Source organism: Rhinopithecus roxellana, chromosome 3 (genome assembly GCF_007565055.1).
Source record: "Rhinopithecus roxellana isolate Shanxi Qingling chromosome 3, ASM756505v1, whole genome shotgun sequence".
Taxonomy (NCBI): Eukaryota; Metazoa; Chordata; class Mammalia; order Primates; family Cercopithecidae; genus Rhinopithecus; species Rhinopithecus roxellana.
The window spans coordinates 84095329-84114218 of NC_044551.1; the positions used below are offsets into that span (position 1 = coordinate 84095329).

The 18890-nt window shown below is 43.2% G+C and overlaps 1 protein-coding gene, 1 non-coding gene and 3 pseudogenes across 4 annotated transcripts in view; 3 read left to right on the plus strand and 2 right to left on the minus strand.

Moving 5' to 3' along the window:
* PDZD2 (PDZ domain containing 2) overlaps nucleotides 1-18890 on the plus strand; it is a 485800-nt gene that overhangs the window by 179681 nt on the left and 287229 nt on the right. The window lies entirely within an intron of this gene.
* On the minus strand, nucleotides 2782-2880 carry LOC115896629 (annotated as a pseudogene).
* On the minus strand, nucleotides 5110-5684 carry LOC115896466 (annotated as a pseudogene).
* On the plus strand, nucleotides 7109-7212 carry LOC115896711. The gene has a single exon (XR_004056612.1). It is a non-coding gene; the product is annotated as a small nucleolar RNA U13 (small nucleolar RNA).
* LOC115896649 lies at nucleotides 15445-15518 on the plus strand (annotated as a pseudogene).

Consider the following 18890-nt stretch of genomic DNA (forward strand, 5'->3'; position numbering starts at 1 on the left):
GTCTACAGGTGCATGTCACCAGGCCTGGCTAATTTTTTGTATTTTTTTTAGAGACAGGATTTCGCTGTCTCTAAAAAATGTTGCCAAGGTTGGTCTTGAACTCTTGGGCTCAAGCAATCCACCTTCCTCAGCAGCCCAAAGTGTTGGGATTATAGGCGTGAGCCACCACACCCAGCCTCTCAGCCTCTCAATTTCAGTTTTTACTGACAGTCATGAAAAACCAAAATTTGAGAAGATGACTATCTCACAAGTAGAGAGTTTAGCCCTGCCCTCCTAAGGAAGGTGTCTCTTTTGAGATCTACAGGATCTAGATGTCTCTCATCTACCCTGTGCCTGCCATCCATCCTCTCCAGAGAACTGATTTTCCTTGAGATCTGCCAACCAGACCTTCTTCTAACTCCGCCACCCCAGTTTCTCTTCTCTTGTTCTCTAGGTCTGACCCTTGAGTTCCCAAGGAGAGGAGTCAGTGTGTCCTGGCCAAGTACCCTACCAGGCACAGATGCACTGGCACCTCTTGCTAAGTGCTTGCTCCCTGGACCATTTGCAAGCTCTCTGTGCTCATTCTTCTCCTGTTTATTCATTTTAGAACAACATGTTTATAATTCTATTAATTCCTCGAGTACCCCATCTCTCCTCCCACACTAATTTTTATTTATTTCAATGGCAACATTAAAACAGCACTTTAAAGAAAAGAACAACTTGTGATTCGCCTACACTAATTCTCCATTAATTTAATTTTTCTATGTTAAGATCTAATCTGTGACCATGTGCCTACAGCTCTATCATGCTAACTCAACAGATACAATTTTTCTGTTTCCTTCTAAGCTATGTTCATCTACAATATATTTATTTTCAGACTACCTTTGTTGATTATTTTCATTGGAAAAGAAAGTTTTACCATGTGCATGCAATAGAATGGAAGGACAGTGAGTGAAAAGTTTTCTCAGTTCAGACCTCCATTCTCTTGTCACTACCACCAGCTATACCCCAAGCCTCACTCTATTACCAGTATCTTTCCAAGAATTCTCTAAGCATCTACAAGTATTCTGTGCTAACGTCTTTTTACACAATGGGGCACACGATCCACACTATTCTGAATCTTAACCTTTTTTCTTTAAATCTTAAAAACCCATCTTAGCACTTGTTTCAAATCAGAACATGTCACTTTGTCTCTCGTTCTTTTTAACAGCTGTATAGCATCCCACTGGAGGTTTCTCATGTGATTTATTTGATCAGTCACCAACTAGTGGGTGTTTTTATTGTATAGTCTTTTTTGCTGTGTCCGGAATTCTGGGCTGGGTGCAGTAGCCCACACCTATAATCCCAGCACTTTGTGAGGCCAAGGTGGGTGGATCACCTGAGGTCAGGAGTTCAAGACCAGCCTGACCAACATGGTAAAACCCTGTCTCTACTAAAAATACAAAAATTAGCTGCAAGTGGTGACACGCACCTGTAATCCCAGTTACTCAGGAAGTTGAGACAGGAGAATCGCTCGAACCTGGGAGGCTGAGGTTGCAGTGAGCCAAGATCATGCCACTGCACTCCAGCCTGGGCAAAAGAGTGAGACTCCGTCTCAAAAAAAACCCAAAAAACTGCAATAAATTTTATGTTCATATATCTTTGTGTATATGTATGAGTGTATGTAATGGATAAATTCCTAGAAGTGGGATCCTCAAATAAATCACATTTTAAATTTGTTATTCCTGTTGCAAATTGCTTTCCCTAAGAGATTATGCTAATTTGTATCCCCACTGACAATATACAAAAGTACTGTTTTCTCACAGCTTCACAAACACCATAAGAATTACTTTGAATCATACTACATGCATAATTCTCTGTTAACCTTTTCTTACCCACACAATGGGTAGGTTCAGTCACTTGACAGGTGACAGCCCAATGATGACAATGAAGGAGGATTTGGCAAGGGGTTTTATTCCTTGCAACAAGTCAAGTAAGGAGAATACCAGGGATAGCTCCCAAAGCACTGCCTCCCCAAGCTGGGGGCTGGGTCCGGTAATGAGGTGTAACCTAATTGGATCTTGCAATGAGGTGATGCTGGGATACATGATATGACTGGATCTGACCATGGGGTGATGCCGGAGCTCAATCTGATTGGATTCTGGATCCTGCCGTACAGTGTCCACTTCTTAATTCTGTCCCACTCCTCAGCCCAGGCACTTAGGTTCCTCCTGTGGTTGCAGGCTTGGTTCATCTAGGCATGCTGAGTTCATGTGACTTGAGGGTCCATGGCAAATGAAAAACAGCTCTTGATCTTTTTACATAAAAGTGGAACCAGATTGGTCTGGTGTGGCTACGCTTTTTCACTTAACACATTTGAACTCGAACTCGTTCCTCCTTATTAAGTGGTCTTGATAGGTATAATCATCACGGATAACTTAGGTAAGCATGTTCTTTCTGCCCTTGCCGGTTTGTCAGTGTTATACTTAACATGGCTTCATTTTTTTTAACTTTTTTTTTTTTTTTGAGACCAAGTCTTGCTCTGTCGCCCAGGCTGGAGTGCAGTGGCCAGATCTCGGCTCACTGCAAGCTCCGCCTTCTGGGTTCACGCCATTCTCCTGCCTCAGCCTCCCGAGTAGCTGGGACTAACAGGCACCCGCCACCATGCCTGGCTAATTTTTTTTTGTATTTTTAATACAAAAAAAAACACGGTTTCATCGTGTTAGCCAGGATGGTCTCAATCTCCTGACCTTGTGATCCTCCCGCCTCGACCTCCCAAAGTGCTGGGATTATAGGGATTATAGGTGTGAGCCACCGCACCTGGCAACTTTTTTTTAATTTTTATTTTTTCATCCTTGGGTAAGGGCCATGCTAATCTTCTCTGTATCGTTCCAATTTTAGTATATGTGCTGCTTAAAATGCTTGTGACCATGACTATTTTTTTCCTTTTGAACCATCCTTTTAGGACAAATTTCATGGAATGAAGGTATTACGTCAAAGGACATTTTTGCCAAATTGTTTTATACAAATGATTTTACCAAATTACACCCCTACCAATAATGTATGAATGCCAGAGTTCCAGAAGCATTTCCAGGTTGGGTATTATAATTTAAATTTATGTTTTCTTAATTGAAATATGGCTCATTTTGTAGTTTTAATTTGCACTTATTTGATCAGGAAGTTTGGCCATTTTGCCCTAATTTTTTTTTCTATTTTACTTGTCATCTAAACAATCTATTCATGTCCTTTGTCCATTATCTCTTGGGGCCCTCATCTGCAGCACTGGATATGCATTTAGATATTATAGATCTTAATCTTTTTACCCCATATAGTTAAAATTCTCCTTAATCTTTTAAATGTTGTTATTACTATATGGAGGTTTTAACTGTCTCTGTAGGCAAGTCTGGTTTTTTTCTTTTTTTTTTTTTTTTCTTTTTTTGAGACAGAGTCTCGCTCTGTCGCCCAGGCTGGAGTGCAGTGACGCGATCTCGGCTCACTGCAAGCTCCGCCTCCCGGGTTCACGCCATTCTCCTGCCTCAGCCTCCCGAGTAGCTGGGACTACAGGCGCCGCCACCTCGCCCGGCTAATTGTTTTTTGTATTTTTAGTAGAGACGGGGTTTCACCGTGTTAGCCAGGATGGTCTCGATCTCCTGACCTCGTGATCCACCCGTCTCGGCCCCCCAAAGTGCTGGGATTACAGGCTTGAGCCACCGCGCCCGGCCGGTTTTTTTCTTTTATAATCATCTTTTCACTTCTTCAGATGTTAGGATGATGTCGTTTTCCCAAAGACCCACAACTCCCTTCTACCAATTTTAGTGATTACATTTTTAAATTTTCTTTAAAATTTAAATTTTAATTTAATGGGCATTTATTTTGATGGAAATTATAAATATAATTTTTTAAAATTACTAATTATCTAAATACCATTTATTAATCATTAATTTTCTTCAATTTGTGAGGTTTGAGTTATTATGTTTTTTTTTTTTTTTTTGAGATGGACTCTCACTCTATCACCCAGGCTGGAGTGTAGTGGCGAGAGCTCAGCTCACTGCAACCTCTGCCTCCTGGGTTCAAGTGGTTCTCCTGCCTCAGCCTCCCAAGTAGCTGGGACTACAGGCCACACTCAGCTAATTCTTTCATTTTTAGTAGAGATGGGGTTTCACCATATTGGCCAGGATGGTCTTGATCTCTTGACCTTGTGATCCACCCACCTTGGCCTCCCAAAGTGCTGGAATTACAGGCGCGAGCCACCGTGACCGGCCATGATTTTTTTTTTTTTTTTTTTTTTTTTTATACTTTAAGTTCCGGGATACAGGTGCAGAATGTGCAGATTTGTTACATAGGTATACATATGTCATGGTGGTTTGCCGTGCTCATCAACCCATCATCTAGGTTTTAAGCCCCACATGAATTAGGTGTTTGTCCTAATGCTCTCCCTCTCCTTGGCCCCTATCCCCTGATAGGCCCCAGTGTGTGATGTTCCCTGTGTCCATGTGTTCTCATTGTTCAACTCCTACTAATGAATGAGAACATGCGGTGTTTGGTTTTCTGTTCCTGTGTTAGTTTGCTGAGAATGATGGTTTCCAGCTTCATCCATGTCCCTGCAAAGGACATGAACTCATTCTTTTTTATGGCTGCATATTATTCCATGGTGTATACATGCCACATTTTCTTTATCCAATCTATCATTGATGGGCATTTGGGCTGGTTCCAAGTCATTGCTATTGTAAATAGTGCTGCAATAAACATACGTGTGCATGTGTCTTTATAATAGAATGATTTATAATCCTTTGGGTATATACCCAGTAATGGGATGATTTATTATGATTTATATGTGTACATACACCCACTTTTTTTCACACACTCTTTTTTTTTTGAGACAGGGTCTCACTTTGTCACCCAGGCTGGAGTGCAGTGGCATGATCTCAGCTCACTGCAACTTCTTGGGCTCAAATGATCCTCCCACCTCAGCCCCCCAAGTAGCTAGGACTGCAGGTACACACCACCACACCCGGCTAATTTTTTTGTAGTTTGTTTTTTTTTTTTCCCCCCAAATCAATAGGTCTTTTATTGCATCATTTAAATATCACATATAGGTCTTAGGAAGCATCCGCCATCTTGTTTCTGTAGCTGGACAACTCTTAGGTCTTATTAATCAACCTCCTGAATGGTTCCTTTTTCAGAGACATAGATACCATCCAAAAATTTCCTGATATCTTTGTTTTTAACGTTGTGGCTTGCTGAATCAAAGCCGCTGAATTTGAAACAAGCTCAATGTCATTTCCTTCAAGGATTAATTCATCTTTCTGAGCTTGAGATACTGAACAAGGAATACCTGACTTCATTCAAACCCTGCAGATGTATTTTTCACCCAAGAAATTTTGGATTTCAACAAGAGACCCATTCTCCTGGATAATGCCATTGATGGGGAAGTGCACATACACAGACCTCATCTTGTAACAGAAGTCCAGTGTAACACCCTTGATCATGTTCTGTACATGACTACAGATGGTCCAAATGGTAGCCAGCTCCTTTCCGTTACCCCACCAGTTGTCAACCTGGGGCCTCTTTTTTTTCTTTCCAAGAAGACTGAGTTCTACGTTGATATGATTGAAGTCCCTCCGCAGGGTTCCTCTGGGGCCGTTCACAATAACTGCACATCCCTTTAGAGTAATATCGACATTTTCTGGAATGTCGACAGTCTGATTGCTGAGAATGGTTTTCATTCTCACAGTAGATGTGGCAAAAAAAAAAAAAAAAAAAAAAAAAAAAAACATCTTTTGTGGTTCACGCCTGTAATTCCAGCACTTTGGGAGGCCAAGGTGGGTGGATCACAAGGTAAGGAGATCGAGACCAGCAGGGCCAGCATGGTGAAACCTGTCTTTACTAAAAATAGAAAAAAATTAGCTTGGTATGGTGGCATACACCTGTAATCCCAATTACTTGGGAGGCAAGAATCACCTGAATCCAGGAGGCAGAGGCTGCAGTGAGCCAAGATCGCGCCACTGCACTCCAGCCTGGTAGACAGAGACTCTGTCTCAAAAAACAAACAAGCAAAACAAACAAAGCAGAAAGTTTGGCTGGTAACAGAAGTAAGAGAGAAATGCTCCAGCTGGCCTAGAGGAAAGCAAATAACCCCCACTGTGAACTGCAGATGGAGAAGTGCAACCTCTAGGAGCCGAAAGCAGTCCCTGTTTGGCAACTTACAGGAAAAAGGTACCTCAGGCCTACAACCACAAAGAATTGAACTCTGCCACCAAGCGGTGATCTTGGAAGATATAGGAGCAGGAAAACCACCTCCATCCTCTTAACGGTCCTGAGAATTGAGATAGGATAGATTAACAGGAAAAAAGCATACATGTTTCTTCACAGATGTTTTACAGGAGCCCTCCTAAAATATTGAAGACCCAAAGAAACAATTATTGTCAGTTTCTTCCATTCTGGATTGGACACAATAGTAAAACTGTGAACATGTGTAAGGCAAAGGGGCTTGCGCTAGGATAGCTAATAGGGTAGGAAAATAGGAAGAGAAAGGCTTCTTTGTACAGAATTTCCTTGACCTCAACTTCCTCGTCCTTGATGGCAAGGATGTTGCATCTTACTAGTATAGGGAGGGCGTCTTTCACGTGGGAATTTAATCTTCTGCTTTTAAGAAACAGCATGAAGGTCAAAGCGATCTTTTTGCACCTGCTGTTTTTCAAGTGCCTTTAACTTAAATAATCAGTATTCCAGGATAGCATATTTTAACCCCTTCAAAAAGGTCCCTGAGCTCCAGATGAGATTGTTGGCAGCTCCAGTCGGTGCAAGCCCAGCCATGCCATAGCTGTATTCTTACCTATAGAACCGTGAGCTAATAAATGGGTGTTGCTCTAAAGCTTCTATCTACATTTGTGGTAATTTGTTACATAGCAATAGAAAACAAATATAATGGCAACATGCAATTTGGTACTTGATCCCTCTCCTGTCATTTACTCACGGTTTTGCATGTATAAATCTTGCCTTCCTTAACCAGACTATAACCTCCCTGAGAACCAGACCAAATTCGATGTTTTTTCTGCATAGCAAAATTATCTACCATGCCATAGGGGCTACACTAGGAGGAAGGTGGGGTGAGTGTTGAACATCCTGGCTTTAGAATCAGCCTGCCTTGATCCTTTTGTAGTTTGTGAGTATGATGACTGGGTGTTCACACACGTGTGTGAGATGTGCCACCCTCAAACCTTGTTACAATGTCAGTACATTACCTGTCTAACCTGAAAAAAAAAAAAATCAGACTGCCTTGGCTTAAATCTTGGCTTAAACTTTCTAAGGTTTGGTTCCCTCATCTTTAAAATGGGAATAAAATGCATTAGGAAATTATGGAAAGATACACAAACATTGTTATCAGCAGTTACTTCATAGGGAATGATTGCAGGATCAAATGTCATAGGAGGCCTTTAGGATTAAATGAAATGATGTTTAGAAAGTTCTTAAGACAGTGCATGGCGCATGGTAAAGCTCTATAAATACTATAAATATAAATACTAGCTCCGTGTTTGTAGAAAAACAGACGCTTTGACATACTTGCCCTTCCTGCATTTCCATATGTGCTAAATTTATTTAGTATCACATGACACTGGCCTGTCTCCCTACACACACACACGCATCCCCATCTCCACCTCCTGGCCAGCCACCAGGGATAGACAGACTAAATCCAGCCATTAGACTTGACTGACAACCAGTTTAATCTCCTGAAAATCTGGAGTCAAGCCAGTGAGAGACCAAGCTGCTCTTGCTGTGTGAGATGAGCTGGAAGACCAAACAGAACCACATCTGGATTCATGTCTAGAAAGAGCCAGAACCACATGCCCGTGCTACAGTTACAGAATGGCAGACATCAAGAGGAAGCTGGTTTCTTTAGAGGAACACAGAGTGGACATACAGGAAAGGACAGGGATGAGAGACAGTGTCCCCAGAAAAAGGTATGGGACAGTACCTTCCTGGGACTGGCAGTTCCCAGCACCAGTTCCCACGGTGCCTAGCTGGACTTGTTTCCCCAAGATCTCCATGTCTTCATAAGTGTCCCTTGCAAACAAATAAGCCCTGGCCAAAGAAAGGCTACTGTGGTTGACAAATCAGACAGTCGGTCATGTTCTAATACATCCTGGGACACCAGGCTGTGGTACTGACTCCGCATCAATGTAAAAGACAATTAAATGGTAGTTGTGGTCTTTTTCCAGACTTTCTTTCAACTGTCAGCACAGTTGAATTCCCAGTGGCCTCTGGAGGGCACTATTCAGTTAAGTTTATTCCACGGTAGTGAGCACTACACCAACAGAGCATAAAAGGTGTTTTAAATAATAGTTACCATTTCCTGAGTACCAACAACATGCTAACCACGGTGCTGCTTGCTTTAGGTATATTATATCTTAAACAATCACAACAACTGTTTCCATCCTGCAATTGGAGATTATTTTCGAGCATGGTTACTTATTTCCACAGGCATGCTATTAACAGGTGTCAAGCAAAAGGAAAGCTTTTTTTTTTTCTTTTAATGAACAGGAAGACTGAGTTTACAGTAGCTCCTGATGAGAACCAATTCAAGTTCAGTTGCCCCTCCATGTACTCCTTTTTAATTAGAAAAACAACAAATGTAGCACCATTGCGACCCAGAGGGGAAAAGATATTTGGTTTCCGGGGATATAAATACCTGGGTCCCTCTTCTCTCTCAAGGTGAGGCAAAGTGTTTCCTGTTTCCTGCCTTTAATCCACACCCCCAAGATAATGGTGTTGGTTTCATGCCAGGCTGTGGGCTGCTAGGGAGTGGGAGCTGCTCTGCAGGGAGGAGTTTTTGTTCTCTGCCTTGCTCAATGCCACCGTGGTGGGGAGGGTAGGAGTGAGGCTCCCAACCTTTTTAGGTAACGGTTCCCTGCAAAGTCTGAAAATAACCACTGACCTGTCTCCCTTTTATTTTTTACAAGATACTTGAGGCCAGCTGTGGTGACTCATGTCTGTAATCCCAGCACTTTGGGAAGCCAAGGTGGGCGGATCATTTGAGGTCAGGAGTTCGAGACTAACCTGACCAACATGGTGAAACCCTGTCTCTACTAAAAATACAAAAAAAAGTACCCAGGTGTGGTAGCACACACCTGTATTGCCAGCTACTTGGGAGGCTGAGGCAGGAGAATCACTTGAACTTGGAAGGCAGAGGTTGCAGTGAGCCGAGATCACACCACTGCACTCCAGCCTGGGTGACAGAACAAGGCTCCATCTCAAAAAAAAAAAAAAAAAAAAGATATTTGAAACCTATTTGTTCATTCGATATTATCAATGTAAATTAAAATGTTATCAGATATTATCCAAATGAGCCACATGCATTATGTATATGCTGCTCGTTTACTTTCTACAACATTCCTATGAGGTAAGAGGCAAGTATTATTACCTGCATTCACAGATGAGGAAATACAGGCTTAGAAAGATTAGAAAAACGGGCGGGGCGCGATGGCTCACGCCTGTAATCCCAGCACTTTGGGAGGCCGAGACAGGCGGATCATGAGGTCAGGAGATCGAGACCATCCTGGCTAACACGGTGAAGCCCCATCTCTACTAGAAAACACAAAAAACTAGCAAGGCGAGGTGGCGGGCGCCTGTAGTCCCAGCTACTCGGGAGGCTGAGGTAGGAGAATGGCGTGAACCCGGGAGGCGGAGCTTGCAGTGAGCCGGGATCGCGCCACTGCACTCCAGCCTGGGTGACAGAGCGAGACTGTCTCAAACAAAAATTTTTTTTTTTTTTTTTTTTTTTTTTTTGAGACCGAGTCTCACTCAGTCGCCCAGGCTGGAGTGCAGTGGCACGATCTCGGCTCACTGCAAGCTCCGCCTCCCGGGTTCACGCCATTCTCCTACCTCAGCCTCCCGAGTAGCTGGGACTACAGGCGCCTGCCACCACGCCCCGCTAGTTTTTTGTATTTTTTAGTAGAGATGGGGCTTCACCGTGTTAGCCAGGATGGTCTCGATCTCCTGACCTCGTGATCCACCCGCCTCGGCCTCCCAAAGTGCTGGGATTACAGGCTTGAGCCACCACGCCCGGCCGATAAACCCATTTCTGAGAGACAGAGCCTGGAATCGAGCTGGGGTGACCTGCCTCCAAGACCTGAGTCTTTTTTCGCTAGGAAGCTCTGTCAGTTGCTACCCATCTGCTAAATAGTGTGTCTGTCCCTCTAGAGAGCACGTCCATTCCCCAGGAAGGAACGTAACCGTCCAGTAAGCAACAACAATTCTGTAAGTGACATCCTGGCCAGGGCACCTTGCTCCTTATTCATGAGGTCACTGCCTCACCACGTCTCCACTGTGGAGGGGTGAGCCTGGAATCAGAAAATCTGGGTTCCGAACACTTTCTCAATCTGTATTTATTCATTTAAGGATATTTATTGACCACCTACTGTTTCAGCTCTGGAACTGCATATTGGGGAAATACTCTTCTATAAAACATATAAAGTCCCTGGTTTTCTGGGGCTTTTACCCATGCCTTAGAAAACTGACTTATCCTTGTAGGCATAATTGTGATTAATAATGATATGAAGGAATTTTTAAAGTAAGCTTTCTTGTTTTATAATAGCTTTCCTGAGGCTGGGCATGGTGGCTCACGCCTGTAATCCCAGCACCTTGGGAGACTGAGGTGGGTAGATCACTTCAGATCGGGAGTTCGAGACCAGCCTGGCCAACATGGTAAAACCCTGTCTCTACTAAAAATACAAAAATTAGCTGGGTATGGTGGCATGCTCCTGTAATCTCAGCTACTCAGGAGGCTGAGGCAGGAGAATTGCTTCAACTGGGAGGCAGAGGTTGCAGTGAGCTGAGATCATGCCACTGCACTCCAGCCTGGGTGATAGAGCAAAACTCCATCTCAAAAAAAAATAAGTAAAAAATAAAAATAATTTTAAAATGGCTTTACTGAGATGTTCACATACTATAAAATTTATTCTTTAAAATGTACAATTGAGTGGTTTTATATATTCACAGCACTGAATATCACCAATATCTAATTTTAGGACATTTTTATCCTTCCAAAAAGAAGACAAATACCCATTACAGGCATTCTCCATACTCTACTTCTCAAAGCCCCTGGCAACCTACTTTCTGTTCCTATAGATTTACCTATTCCAGATATTTCAGTACATGGTCTTCTCTACTGAATGTGTAATGACTTCAGTACTCATCTATGTTTCAGTATGATTCAGAACTTTACTTCGTTATATTGCCAAATAGTATTCCATATGTTTAACCACATTTGTTTAACCATCCATCCATTTGTGGACATTTGGGTCATTTCCACTTTTTGACTATTATGAATCATGCTGTGAACACTGGTGTACCAGCTTTTGTGTGAGTATGTTTTCAGTTCTCCTGGATATATACGTAAGAATGGAATTGATGGTGATATAGTAACTCTATGTGTAACTTTTTGAGGAATTGCCAAATTGTTTTTCAGGACTATTTTACATCCCCACCAGCAGTGTATAAGGGCTTTAATTTCTCCACATTCCTGCCACCACTTGTGACCTGTCTTTATTAGACTGGCCATCCTAGTGGGTGTGAAACTGTATCTCATGATTATCTAATGATTAATCATGTTGAATACCTTTTCATGTATTTTTGAACTTTTGTACATCTTTGGAGAGATGTCTATTTATTTTTTAAGACAGGGTCTTGCTTTGTCACCCAGCCTGGAGTACAGTGGCATGAGTGCAGTGCAGAGGCTCACTGTAGCCTCAACCTCCTGGGCTCCAGCAATCCTCCCACCTTATTCTCCTGAATAGCCAGGACTACAGGCACATGCCACTACACCTGGCTAATTTTGTAAAATTTTTTTTGTAGAGACAGGGTCTTGCTGTGTTTCCCAGACTGCTCAAACTCCTGGCCTCAAGCGATCTTCATGCCTCAGCCTTCCAAAGAACTAGGATTATAAGCATGAGCCACCATGCCCAGCTAGAAATGTCTTTTTAAATCCTTTACCCACTTTTACATTGAGTTGTAAGAATTCTTTATATAGCCTAGATACAAGTTCCTTAACAGATATATGATTTGCAGGTATTTTCCCAGGCAGCTGCACATATTAAACAATTGCCACGGATTGTTTTCAACAAATGACCTAGGGATAAGGCTGTTCTTGTAGCATTGGCTCTGAATCAAGTCAAGTAAAGAGAAACCTTGAAAATGGAGCCTTTCAGAGAGCTGTCAGACAGGTCAAGTAATAACAGTTCTGTGAAGATAGAATTTTTGGGGGTCTCCAAACTTGTTCTGCCTCAGTGGCTGCTAGTGATGCTTCAAGCTTTTGGCTAACTTCCAGAGTTCTGAAAAAGTTGATTTTGGTCATTTTTTCCAGTGTTTTTGTTACTCTTATAAAGGGGTGGACTTTTGGAGGTCTTTATTTTTATCATTCCAGAAGTGCTTTTTCCAATAAACTTATCTTTGAAATATGGTATACATAAAGGCACATATCAAAAGTATTCAGCTTAGTAAATTTTTTTTTTTTTTTTGAGATAGAGTTTTGCTTTGTCGCCCAGCCTGGAGTGCAGTGGCGCAAACTCAGCTCACTGCAAGCTCCGTCTCCTATGTTCACACCATTCTCCTGCCTCAGCCTCCTGAGTAGCTGGGACTACAGGTGCCCACCATCACCCCCCGGCTAATTTATTTTGTATTTTTTAGTAGAGACGGAGTTTCACCGTGTCAGCCAGGATGGTCTCAATCTCCTGACCTCATGATCTGCCTACCTTGGCCCCCAAAGTGCTGGAATTACAGGCATGAGCCACCACGCCCAGCATTTTATTTTATTTTATTTTATTTTATTTTATTTTATTTTATTTTATTTTATTTATTTTATTTATTTTATTTTATTTTACTTTTGAGACAGTCTTGCTCTGTTGCCAAGGCTGGAGTGCAGTGGCACCATCTCGGCTCACTGCAACCTCTACCTCCCAGGTTCAAGCTATTCTCCTGTCTCAGCCTCCAGAGTAGATGGGATTGCAGGTATGCACCATCACACCTGGCTAATTTTTGTGTTTTTAGTAGAGAGGGGGTTTCACCATGTTGGCATAGCTGACCTCAGGTCATCCACCCGCCTCGGCCTCCCAAAGTGCTGGGATTATAGGCATGAGGCACCACACCCAGCCCAGCTTAGTGAATTTTTATATTAACCATCACCCAAACTGAGAAACAGAACTTAACTAGTACGTCAGAGCTCTCCTTCTTACCTCTTAGCAGTTACTAACCCCCCTTTACCAAAGTAAAGTGGTATCTAATAGCTGTAAGAACTTTCCTGCCTATGGCTGGGTATGGTGGCTCATGCCTGTAATCTAGCACTTTGGGAGGCCAAGGTGGGTGGATCACTTGAGGTCAGGAGTTCAACCTGGCCAACATGGTGAAACCCTGTCTGTACTAAAAATACAAAAAATTAGCCGAGTGTGGTGGTAGGTGCCTGTAATCCCAGCTGCTCGGGAGGCTGAGGCAAGAGGGTCGCTTGAACCTGGGAGTCAGAGGTTGCAGTGAGCCAAGATCATGCCACTGCCCTCTAGCCTGGGTGACAGAGCGAGACTCCATCTCAAAAAACCAAAAACCAAAAAACTTCCTTGTCTAATACCATTCTGATTTTTTCCAACTGTTTCATTCTACTTGTTCAAATTTTCGTTCCAAACCACTGCCTTAATACATTTAATCCGATGGCATTTTTAACTTGTGAATTTTATTTTTTTAATATTCAACTTTAAAAAAATTGTGAACTAGCCTATTTGGGACATCCATTTGTTTCTGCCAAGCTCTTCCTGCCTCCCCAGATTTCTGTATCATCACAACCATTTCCCTTATCAGTAAGCCAGGCCCTGGAGTACTGGCTGTTAATTCTCCTCCATCCCTTTTTCCCAGACTTGCAGACACCCTTGATCATCCACATAAAAAGGGAAGCTGAGATGTCTTCAGGATAAAGTTACATGTTTTTTCATGAGACTTCTGTACAGTGTCCAAACACTCTGATCTGTACAGGTAGAAAGGATGCTTCTTGAGAGTCTTTTGGGAGACACCTTATCCTGCAATTCTGATTTCTTTGCTTTTCCTGACCAAGGCTTCTCAGGCTAATTAAGAGCCATTGTGGCACAGCTCAGACAGCAAGCAGTGACATTCTGAAGTTGCTTCTTCTGAGGAATTCTCCCAGTGGGAAAGCAAGCGGGGGTGGAACACTTCCTTGGGCAATTTACGAAGTGTGGAGACCCAGCTCCCTGTTAGTGCTTTTCCTTATCAGAGATCATTACCCGGTAGAAAAGGAGATGTTCTGATGGAGGGTTAAGCTAGATATAGTAAGTCACAGTGATACGGACATTTGAAAGTAATTGCTTGGAAAGTAAAAAGAGGTCAAAGTGGTTGAACTGAATGATACAAAGAATAGCCATGGGGCCAGGCGTGGTGGCTCACACCTGTAATCCCAGCACTTCGGGAGGCCGAGGCGGTGGATCACTAAGTCAAGAGATCGAGACCATCCTGGCCAACATGGTGAAACCCCATCTCTACTAAAAATACAAAAATTGGCCGGGCGCAGTGGCTTACGCCTGTAATCCCAGCACTTTGGGAGGCCGAGGTGGATGGATCACGAGGTCAAGAGATTGAGACCATCCTGGCCAACATGGTGAAACCCCATCTCTACTAAAAATACAAAAATTGGCCGGGCACAGTGGCTCATGCCTGTAATCCCAGCACTCTGGGAGGCTGAGGTGGGTGGATCATGAGGTCAAGATATCGAGACCATCCTGGCTAACATGGTGAAACCCATCTCTACTAAAAAATACAAAAATTAGCTGGGCGTGGTGGTGTGTGCCTGTAGTCCCAGCTAGTTGGGAGGCTGAGGCAGGAGAATCGCTTGAACCCAGGAGGTGGAGGTTGCAGTGAGCCAAGACAGCACCACTGCACTCCAGCTTGGGCGAGGGAGCAAGACTGCCTAAAAAAAAAAAAAAAAAAAAAAAAGAATAACCATGGGGTGGGAAAAACTATAAATGGAGTGAAAATTTTGGGCAAAGATAAGGAACTCAAAGTAACTAATTAAAATGATTAAAAATCAATTCTGACTTTTAGTGGGTTTTTGTTTTGTTTTTTGTTTGTTTTAGAGATGGGGTCTCACTATGTTGCCCATCCTAGTTTCCAACTTCTGGACTCAAGTGATCCTCCCACCTTGGCCTCCCAAACTGCTGGGATTACAGGCATGAGCCTGGCATGATTCTATTTATACAAGGGTCCTAGAATAGTCAAATTCATAGAAACAGAAAATGAAATGGAAGTTACCAGAGGCTGGGAGAAGGGACGAATGGAGAGTTATTAGCAGATGCAAAGTTTTAGTCTGGTGTGATGAAAAAGCCCTGGAGATGGCTAGTGGTGCTGGTTGCACAACAACATGAATGTATTTATTGACACTCAACTGTACACTTGAAAATCATTCAAAAGGGTGCTTGCTTAAAATAATTAAAAAGGGTGCTTGCTTCGGCATCACATATAGTAAAATTGGAACAATACAGAGAAGATGAACATGGCTTCTGCTCAAGGATTTTTAAAAATAATTGAAATGGCCGGGTGCGGTGGCTCACGCCTGTGATCCCAGCACTTTGGGAGGCCTAGGCAGGTGGATCACGAGGTCGGGAGATCCAGACCATCCTGGCTAACATGGTGAAACCCTGTCTCTACTAAAAATACAAAAAAATTAGCTGGGCGTGGTGACAGGCGCCTGTAGTCCCAGCTACTCGGGAGGCTGAGGCCGGAGAATGGCGTGAACTGGGGAGGCTGAGCTTGCAGTAAGCCGAGATCATGCCGCTACAAGCCTGGGCAACAGAGCAAGACTCTGTTGCAAAAATAAATTAATTAATTAATTAAATAAAATAAAATGGGTCGGGCGTGGTGGCTCACGTCTGTAATCTCAGCACTTTGGGGGGCTGAGGCAGGCAGATCACTTGAGGTGAGGAATCTGAGACCAGGCTGGCCAACATGGTGATACCCCATCTCTACTGAAAATACAAAAATAAGCTGGGCACGGTGGCGGGTGCCTGTAATCCCAGCTACTCGGGAGGCTGAGGCAGGACAATCACTTGAGCCCAGGAGGCGGAGCTTGAAGTGAGCCAAGATTGCACCACTGCACTCCAGCCTGGAAAACAGAGCGAGACTCTGTCTCAAAAAGAAAAAAAAAATTAAAATGATCAATTTTATTTTATGTATATTTTACCACAGTAAAAAGATGTACAGTTAAGTACAAATCTAGTGTGAGGAAAAGGTTGGGGTCACAGGTGACCAAGGCCTTGGGGAACCCATTGGTGTCTTTAAGGAGGTTTTCCCTTGTTCCACAAGTTCCATGAGCAGGCCTAACCAACCCACTGCCACAGTGTCATTAACACTGTTAGTACAGTCAGTAGCCACTGTCTGTGCCTGGTTGATTAATAAGGAAGTACTTAGCTTCCTTCCAAAACTCTGGAAAAATGAGACAAATATTATTAAAAGGTTAAGACACTTGTTGCTAATATCTTAAAAGTGACCACTAGAAACAAAGGTGGAGGCTGGGTATGGTGACTCACACCTGTAATCCCAGCGCTTTGAGAGGCTGAGGTCGGAGATTGCTTGAGTTCAGGAGTTTGAGAAAGCCTAGGAGACATGGCAAAACCACGTCTCTACAAAAAATACAAAAATTAGCCAGATGTAGTGGCACATGCCTGTAGTCCCAGTTACTGAGGAAGCTAAGGCAGGAGGATCACTTGAGTCTGGGAGGCAGAGGTTGCAGTGAACTGAGATGATGTCACTGCACTGTAGCCTGGGCAACAGAGTGAGACCCTGTCTCAAAAAAAAAAAAAAAACAAACAAACAAACAAACAAAAAAAACGAATGGTCTTGATCTCCTGACCTCGTGATCCACTCACCTTGGTCTCCCAAAGTACTGGGATTACAGGCATGAGCCAGTTGCAGTGAGCCGAGATTGTGCCATTGCACTCCAGCCTGGGTAATAGATGAGACCCTGTCTCAAAAACAAAAACAAGAAAAAAAGAAAAAAAAAAAAAAGGAAACAAGGAAACAAACAAAGGTAGAGATGGAAATGTGAATCCATTTCAATTACCTGGGCCCTCTAGAGACCTCTGTGAAACCTTTAGGGCAGAGCTTTCTGCCATTTCTCCTGAAGTCTGAGATAAGCTGGTGACCACCTCAACAGGGACCTTGAGAGCAGCAGTGACCTAGGCTCAGACTCACCTGGTGGGGACTGTGGCCGTGGTGACATCATGAGGCTTCCTTGGCCCATCAACCTGTACTCTGTGCCTGCTGGGCACTGCGGGGTGGAGAGAGGCCAGGTTAGCCACCAGGATGCCACCATGCCAGAGATGAGGGATGCCTCAGAGGAGGAAGGTTCTATGGAATGTCCACTCTTCCTCCTCTGATGGAGAATTTGATGCAATGGCTGGACATTTATAGGCCATTTTCTTGGATGATGAATTCTGTTTAATACAAAGGAACTTCAACAACAAGAAGCACTGGAAGCTAAGCCAGGTTTTGTTGTCAAGAGGAGGAAACAACTGAAAAGGGTTCCCCTAGCCTCTGACTCCTTCTTTAAGGGACCCCATGGCTCAACAAGCCTGTGTCCAGTTGGAGCACCTGCTCACCTGCCCTGCTCTCCTCCACTGCTAGCTGACCACCAATTCCAGGTTTGAAGATATGGAACAGGATATGCCCATATTCTCCATTTTTGACTAATAACCTTTTTAATGAAGAGCTTCTGCCTGAAGAGGGTTCCTGGAAATTAATATGGTTGATTTCATGACAACTAGACATCAGCTTAAAGATGAAGTGGCAAAAATTTTCTTGAATTTATGAACACTCTTCCCCCCAAAATTTGAACTATGCAACAGAAATAGAAGACAGAGAAAAGGGTCTAAACTGTTGCTTAATAGTGAAAGCCTTTGCACATACCTTTCTGCTACCCAGCAAATTGTGTGTGGTGCTCATTCCTGGGGAAGTTTTTTCATTTTGATATTTCAAGCCCCACAGGTGGTAGATGACCTCAGCTTGTGGAGGAAAAAAAAAGCAGTGATGAGGGAACATACCTTTAAGAGATTTATCTCATTTGGAACACTTGGACACAGGGTGGGGAGCATCGCACGCCGGTGCCTGTTGTGGGGTGGGGTGATGGGGGAGGGATGGCATTGGGAGATATACCTAATGTAAATGACGAGTTGATAGGTGCAGCACACCAACGTAGCACATGTATACATATATAACAAACCTGCACGTTGTGCACATGTACCCTAGAACGTAAAGTATAATACAAATATATATATATATATATTTTAAAGATTTATCTCATTTGATCATTAGTTGGTCTAAATAAGGAGCGATCAAAAAGCAAGAAACATGAACTCTTCAGGAATATTTGCTTTTGAGAAATACCTGCTAGTGTTTCAAATCTTGGATAGCCTCATGAAGTGGATTCAACTCTTAGATGTTTTTGAGACAAACAAAGAACATTCTATGTGTTAGAGGAAGACGCTTCAGATCACTGCTGCACTGACTTCTTCCAGTGTACATAATCCAAAGATAGTGGAGCCGAAAGGTGGTCACTGATGTGTGGGCATCATTGAGATGAGATCACTGCAAGTTATTATCTCTTGAATATCTTCCATACCTTTCTTCTATGTGCTGTGCTATTTATTGTTTTCAAAAGTGTATCTTTTAGGGCTGTGAGTGGTGACTCACCTGTAATCCCAGCACTTTGGGAGACTGACGCAGGTGAATCACTCGAGGTCAGGAGTTCGAGACCAGCCCGGCCAACATGGTGAAACCTGTCTTTACTAAAAATACAAAATTAGCTAGGTTTGGTGGCGGGCACCTGTAATTCCAGCTACTTAGGAGGCTGAGGCAGGAGAATCGCTTGAACCCGGGAAGCAGAGATT